Source organism: Mobula birostris, chromosome 1 (genome assembly GCF_030028105.1).
Source record: "Mobula birostris isolate sMobBir1 chromosome 1, sMobBir1.hap1, whole genome shotgun sequence".
NCBI lineage: Eukaryota > Metazoa > Chordata > Chondrichthyes > Myliobatiformes > Myliobatidae > Mobula > Mobula birostris.
Window position 1 is genome coordinate 52846717 of NC_092370.1, and position 8053 is coordinate 52854769.

Sequence of the window (8053 nt, forward strand, 5' to 3'; positions counted from 1 at the left end):
TGTGAACTAACTACTGCCACCAATCTCAGGTAGATTGCCTACGATAGTAAGAGAGAGAAGGTCCTTTTAGCTCATCGGATCCATGCCTGCTCTCAGCAGATTACTTCCATCAGAACCATGCTTCTGATTTCCATGTGAAATTTATTCCTTCTCAATATGTCTATCAACTCCCCTTATTACTCTTCTGGCACTTATCTGGACTATGCAGTGGTTTACAGCAGCCAATTGACCTGTCAGGACATCTTTGGGAATGGGTGATCAAGCCTGAGCAGAAATCCACATTGTTGGAAGAAAATGCAAGCTCCACACATACAACACCTGCGATCCAGGTGAAAGCTAGTTTCCTGGAACTGAGACACTGCAGCACCCAACATGCTCTCAGGAGCAGCAGTCCGCTTGTCAGCCATTTGACCCTAAAGCATCAGTGAAGTCTTAGCCAAATTCTGACATTCCAGGATAGTTAACCCTTGCTCAGATGTTCTCATTTTCTAATGTACCCCCTGGAGACCAATTTAGTAATTCCAAAATCACTCCCACCAGGGTAAATAAAGCACTTAGCATTTAAAGAATGACATGGGAGACAAAGGCTTCCATCAGAACCTGGAGAAAAGAGGGAATTGGTCTATATGGGCCTGGCACTGGCATTCCATTCACTTCACTGAGATGAACAGTACTCAGTTTAGAATTTTCCATAATCTCTGGAAGCCTATATGTTGGTTTGTGTACAGAGTTTCTTTGATTTTTCTTTTGGTTTTGGATTTTTTCATAATTATAAATCATTATTATTGACTAGCTCTTTGTCAGTTTTATTCACCATTTTCAAAGTCCAAAGTAAATTATGATCAGATAGCATGTTATCATATAGTTTAAAGTTCAAAGTAAAATGTATTATCAGAGTCTGAAGTCTGCTTAAAGTCTGTAAGTCATAGAATCAGTTCAGAGTAGTGGTGATTGAAGTTATCCATGCCAGTTCAGAAGCCTAATGATTGTAAGGTAATAACTATTCTTGAATCTGGTAGTGTGGGACGCAAAGTTTCTGTAGCTGCTAACTGACGGTAGTAGTAAGAAGAAGGCATGAATTAGATGATGGGGTTTTTTGTTGAAAGATACTGCTTTCTTGTGACATCGATCCATGTAAATGTATTCAATGGTGGGGAGGGCTTTGCCTGTGATGGACTAGGCTGTATCCACCACTTTCTCTGCTCTTTACCATTCTTGGGCATTGGTGTTTCCATACCAGGCTGTGATGCAACCAGTTAGGATACTCTCCATTATACATCTATAGAAGTTTGTCAGAATTTTTGGTGCTATGTTAATCTGCACCAACTTCTGAGAAAGTGGAGGCTCTATAGTGGCGTTAGTGATGATACTTAATATGCTCGTCTCTAGTCTCTGAAATGTTAACGCCAAGTCCTTTAAGTACCGACCCTCTCCACCTTCATTCCGCTAATGAGCACAGTCTCATGGGCCTCCAGCTTCTTCCCACTGTATTCAATAAGCAGCTCTCTGGTTTTGCTGATGCTGAATGAGAGGTTGTTGTGGAACCAGTCAATCAGATTTTCATTTGCCCTCCTGTATGCCAATTTGTCACCACCTTTGATTTGTCTGTATTTGAGCTGTACGTAACCATACAATCATGAGCATTTTTTTGTGGGCAACATGTGAGGTTGTTAAACACAAGGGCTCATATAGTCATAGTCATACTTTATTGATCCCGGGGGAAATTGCTTTTCATTACAGTTGCACCATAAATAATAAATAGTAATAGAACCATAAATAGTTAAATAGTAATATGTAAATTATGTCAATAAATTATGAAATAAGTCCAGGACCAGCCTATTGGCTCAGGGTGTCCGACCCTCCAAGGGAGGAGTTGTAAAGTTTGATGGCCACAGGCAGGAATGACTTCCTATGACACTCTGTGCTGCATCTCAGTGGAATGAGTGTCTGGCTGAATGTACTCCTGTGCCCACCCAGTACATTAAGTAGTGGATGGGAGACATTGTCCAAGATGGCATGCAACTTAGACAGCATCCTCTTTTCAGACACCACCGTGAGAGAGTCCAGTTCCATCCCCACAAAATCACTGGCCTTATGAACGAGTTTGTTGATTCTGTTGGTATCTGCTACCCTCAGCCTGCTGCCCCAGCACACAACAGCAAACATGATCGCACTGGCCACCACAGACTCGTAGAACATCCTCAGCATCGTCCAGCAGATGTTAAAGGAACATCCTCAGCATCGTCCAGCAGATGTTAAAGGATATAAGGTGCTGATAGCATGTTCAAATTATTGATGGCTCCTTAAAGTTGTCATAGCCGAGGGAGGTAGTGGGGATAAGCTTCCACTACCTATTAAAGGCTCTCAATGGTGTGAACTGCCAATAACCAAGTCCAACTCCTAGCATTCATGTGTGGCTTAGCTACTAAGTCCAGTGGAACCATCTTGACTGACAGGAGAAGGGTTACTGGTACCTTAAAACCAGTCATTTTGGGCAGTTGAGGCTCATCAACCGTGATTGGCTGCACATCTAGCAGAAGGAGAGCTCTGACCTCAAACCTCTACTGCCTTGCAGCTGTAACCACTCATGGAGAAGGCTTTGGGGGTAAACCTCAAGGAAAAATCTGGAGCTGGAGTCCCTAAGGCAGTCCTACATTGGGTACAATGCTGACTGGTAACTCTGGCGATGGCACTGGTACCAGGCTGTTGTCAGTCTCTGCCTTTGGATTCATCAGCTGCGTGGAGAGGAAGAGTCTGCTGCATGGACAACAGCTTGCTCTCCATATCGTACTGCCCTGGCACGTAGACAGCTAGGAGGCAATATTTATGGTTGATCCCGACCAATGGAGGTCCTCAAAAATCATTGATTAAAAGACAGAATGGTAAGATTTACTTGCAAACAACAGGAATTCTGAGTCCTGACGAAGGGTTTCGGCCTGAAACGTCGACTGCACCTCATCCTACAGATGCTGCCTGGCCTGCTGCGTTCACCAGCAACTTTGATGTGTGTTGGTAAGATTTACTTGTTCACTTGAAGCGTTGCAAGGTAACCTGTGAGGAAATAATATATGAAAAGGAATAGAGACATTAATGAAGGTGTACGTTGCTGCTCGCATTTCAGGAAAATGTGAGGTTGTATAGAAAATGATTAGTTTTTGCTGTCTGGGAGCATTGTATGTTCTTGCATATGAAATATGGAAGGCTAACATATTACACCAAACTTTTAGGAACTGTAATGAACATTCAGCTCAAAGATTGCAGTATTGAGACAACAAGTAAAACTAATGCAAATTTTGATCTCTACATTATAGGAATAATTTATCATAAAACTGGTGCATTAGCAGATTCTAGTATTTATTAAAGAATACTGAAATAAGCATTACACAGTGAGGAGGAATTGATAATGATCTTTGAGACCCAGTCCATCTCTTCCTGAGAGTGCCCACACAAATTGAAAGGGTGGTAAAGATGCTGTATGGCATGCTTGCCTTCACTGATCAAGGCATTGAAAACAAGTGTAAGCAGATGAGCCCAGGGCATGGATCAACACTTGGAATTATGTTATTACAGCCATTAGTGAGACTTAATTGCAGGAGGGGCAGGGCTGGCAGCTCAATATTCCAGGGTTCTGTTGTTTTAGATGTGAATGGGAGGGTTTAAAGGAGAAGGGGAACATTACTGGTCAGGGAAAATGCCATGGCAGGTGCCCCGTCAGGACAGACTGGAGAACTCGACTGGTGAGGCTTTATGGGTGGAACTGGTATGACCACGTTAATAGGGCTATATTACAGACCAGCCAACAATCCTAGGGATTCAGAGGAACAAATTTGTAAAGAGAATGCAGACTGTTGCAAGAAACATTAGGTTTTAACTTTCCACAGAAGACTGAAAGGAGATTTGATAGAGGCACAGGATACAAATTTATAAGGAGTATAGATAAGGTAATTGCAAGCAGGCTTTTTTCACTGAGGTTAGGTAGGGGATTTTAATTTCCCAAATATTGATTGGCATCTCCCAGGAGCAAGGGGTGTAGATGGGGTAGAGTTTGTTAGGTGTGTTCAGGAAGGTTTCCTGACACAATGTATAGATAAGCCTGCAAAAGGAGAGGCTGTATTTGATCTGGTATTGGGAAATGAACCTGGTCAGGAGTCGGGTCTCTCAGTGGGAGAGTATTTTGGAGAGAGTGATCACAATTCTATCTCCTTTACCATAGCATTGGAGAGGGATAGGAAGTTAGGAATGTGTTTAATTGAATAAGGGGAAATATGAGGCTATCAGGCAGGAACTTGGAAGCATAAATTGGGAACATTTGTTCTCAGGGAAACGTACAGCATAAATGTGGCAAATGTTCAGGGGATATTTGTGTGGCATTCTACATAGGTATGTTCCAATGAGACTGGGAAAGGATGGTAGGGTACAGGAACCATGGTGTACAAAGGCTGTTGAAAATCTAGTCAAGAAGAAAAGCTTACAAAAGGTTCAAATCACTAGGTATTGATAGAGATCTAGAAGATTATAAGGCTAGCAGGAAGGAGTTTAAGAATGAAATTAGGAGAGGCAGAAGGGGCCATGAGAAGGCCTTGGCAAGCAGGATTAAAGAAAACCCCAAGGCATTCTACAAGTATGTGAAGAGCAAGAGGATAAGACGTGAAAGAAAATGACCAATCAAGTGTGACAGTGGAAAAATTTGTATGGAACCGGAGGAGATAGCTGAGGTACTTAATGAATACTTTGCTTCAGTATTTGTTATGGAAAAGGATCTTGGCCATTGTAGGGATGACTTACAGCAGATTGAAAAGCTTGAGCATACAGACATTAAGAAAAAGTATGTGCTGGAGCATTTGGAAAGCTTCAAATTGGCTAAGTCTCCGGGACTGAACGAGATATACCCCCAGGCTACGGTGGGAGACAAGGGAGGAGATTGCTGAACCTCTAGTGATGATCTTTGCATCATCAATGGGGACAGGAGAGGTTCCAGAGCATTGGAGGATTGCAGATGTTGTTCCCTTATTCAAGAAAGGGAGTAGAGATAGCCCAGGAAATTATAGACCAGTGAGTCTTACTTCAGTGGTTGGTAAGTTGATGGAATAGATCCTGAGAGGCAGGATTTATGAACGTTTGGAGAGGCATAATATGACTAGGAATAGTCAGCATAGCTTTGTCAAAAGGCAGGTCGTGCCTTACGAGCCTGGTTGACTAAACACATTGATGAAGGTAGAGCAGTAGATGTAGTGTATATGGATTTCAGCAAGGCATTTGATAAGGTACCCCATGCCAGGCTTACTGATAAGGTAAGGAGGCATGGGATCCAAGAGGACCTTGCTTTGTGAATCCAGAATTGGCTTGCCCACAGAAGGCAAAGAGTGATTGTAAGCAGGTCATATTCTGCACGGAGGTCCGTGACCAGTGGTGTGCCCCAGGGATCTGTTCTGGGACCCCTTCTCTTCGTGATTTTTATAAATGACCTGGATGAGGAAGTGGAGGGATGGGTTAGTAAATCAGCTGATGACACAAAGATTGGGGGTGTTGTGGTTAGTGTGGAGGGCTGTCAGAAGTTACAGCGGGACATCGATAGGATGCAAAACTGGGCTGAGAACTGACAGATGGAGTTCAACCCAGGTAAGTGTGAGGTGGTTCATTTTGGTAGGTCAAATATGATGGCAGAATATAGTATTAGTGGTAAGGCTCTTGGCAGTGTGGAGGATCAGAGGGATTTTGGGGTCCGAGTCCATAGGACACTCAAAGCTGCTACGCAGGTTGACTCTGTGGTTAAGAAGGCATACGGTGCATTGGCCTTCATTAACTATGGGATTGAGTTTAAGAGCCGAGAGGTAATGTTACAGCTATATAGGATCCTGGTCAGACCCCACTTGGAGTACTGTGCTCAGCTCTGGTCACCTCACTACAGGAAGGATGTGGAAACTATAGAAAAGGTGCAGAGGAGACTTACAAGGATGTTGCCTGGATTGGGGAGCATGCCTTATAAGGATATGTTGAGTGAACTTGGCCTTTTCTCCTTGGAGTGACAGAAGATGAGAGGTGACCTGATAGAGGTGTATAAGATGATGAGAGGCATTGATCATATGGATAGTCAGAGGCTTTTCCCCAGGGCTTAAATGGCTATCATAAGAGGGCACAGTTTTAAGGTGCTTGGAAGTAGGTACAGATGAGATGTCAGGGGTAAGTTTTTTTTTAATGCAGAGTGGTGGGTGCGTGGAATGGGCTGCTGGCGATCGTGGTGGAGGCAGATACGATAAGGTCTTTTAAGAGACTCCTGTATAGGTACATGCAGCTTAGAAATATAGAGGGTCATGGGTAACCCTAGGTAATTTCTAAAGTACATGTTCAGCACAGCATTGTGGGCTGAAGGGCCTGTATTGTGCTGTAGTTTTTCTATGTTTCTACAACCAGAGGCCATAGGTTAAGGGTGAAAGGTGATAAGTTTAAGAGGAACATGAGGGGAAACTTCTTCACTTAGAGTCGTGAGAGCGTGGAATGAGCTGCCAGCACAAGTGGAGTATGTGAACTCGATTTCAACGTTTAGAAGTTTGGAAAGGTACATGGATAGTAGGGATATGTTGGGCTATGGTCCTGATGCAGGTTGATGGGAATAGGCAGTTTAAATGGTTTTGGCATGAACTAGATGGGCTGATGAGCCCGTTTCTGTGCTGTACTTTTCTATGACTGACTCTATGACTCACATTTGTAGCTATACAAATCTTTGGTTAGGTCTACTTGGAGTAATGTGTGCAGTTCTATTTTCCCCATTACAGGAATGAATATGGATAGTTTTCAAAAGCACAAGAGATTTTCCAGTATGCTATAAGGAGAGTTTGGACAAACTTAACTTGTATTTTTGGGAGCTTCAGAGGGTGAAGGGAGACCTGACAGAAATATATGAGAGTCTGAGAGAGAAATATGGTAGTCCAAATCTTTTTCCCAGGGTAGAAATGTCAAGTATAAAAGAATATGCATTTATGGTGAGAGGGGGTTAATATTTAAAGGAAATGCATGGGGTAAAGTGTATTTTTTTGACTAACTGCAAGTGGTTATAGTACAAGCATGCAATAATGGCACTTTAGAAGTATGAACATGCTAGCAATGGAGGGATATGGATCACATCCAGGCAGAAGAGGTTCAGTTTAATTCAGCATTGTGTTTGGAGCAGATGCAGTAGGCCTGTTCTTGTACTCTATTGTTTTATCAGATGATATTCTCTAGAATCCAGAAGAATGAGGAGTAATCTCATGGAAATACAGAACATTACAGGCACTCACTTGGGCAGCAGCGTCTCAAGAGACTGGGAAGTTACAAACAAAATACAGAAAATTACTTTCAAGTGATGGCTGAAGTTTTTGGAATGCTTACCCAGTTTATCTTCTAGATCTCTGGATGTTCCCTTACTGAATATATTCATGACATTGCTTTAACATGATCCATATCTCAAAGATTATCTACCATCTTAGTGAATAGCACAACAGGCCCAAGTGGCCATGAGATACATTTCTATTTAATTTTTCCATAGATAAGTTGAGATCAGTTTTGTGAAACTGAAATAATGGTGTGACAAGCGCTTTGCACTGTTGTATTCCAGTTCAAATTTCAGAATCGGAACTGAATTCAGAACTGGAATCCTCCAGTTCATGGAGGACAAGGATACCCAATGGAAATAACCTGTGTTTTTTAAAATTTCATGTCATGAACACAGAAAATCATCCAAGCATATACAGCTCATATTTCTTTGGCATCCCAGTTTCTAGCTTTTCACCATTTGGAAAGCACATTGAAGATTTTAGGTCTAAAGTTATTTATGATGTTACACTTCCACTCATTCTACTTCCCATGTCTCTTTCTTCATGTCATCAGCACATTTACCCATGTAATTCTTTATCCAATCATTAACAGTTAATAATTGAAGACCCAAATGCAGATCCCTCACAAGAAATTTGAAATACTTTGCAAGTTAATACCAGTTCTAAGCCCAGTGGGTATTCAGGCAGTAAGTATTCAATTCTTAAGATACTTCAGATGATGTTGTACAATCATAGGTCAT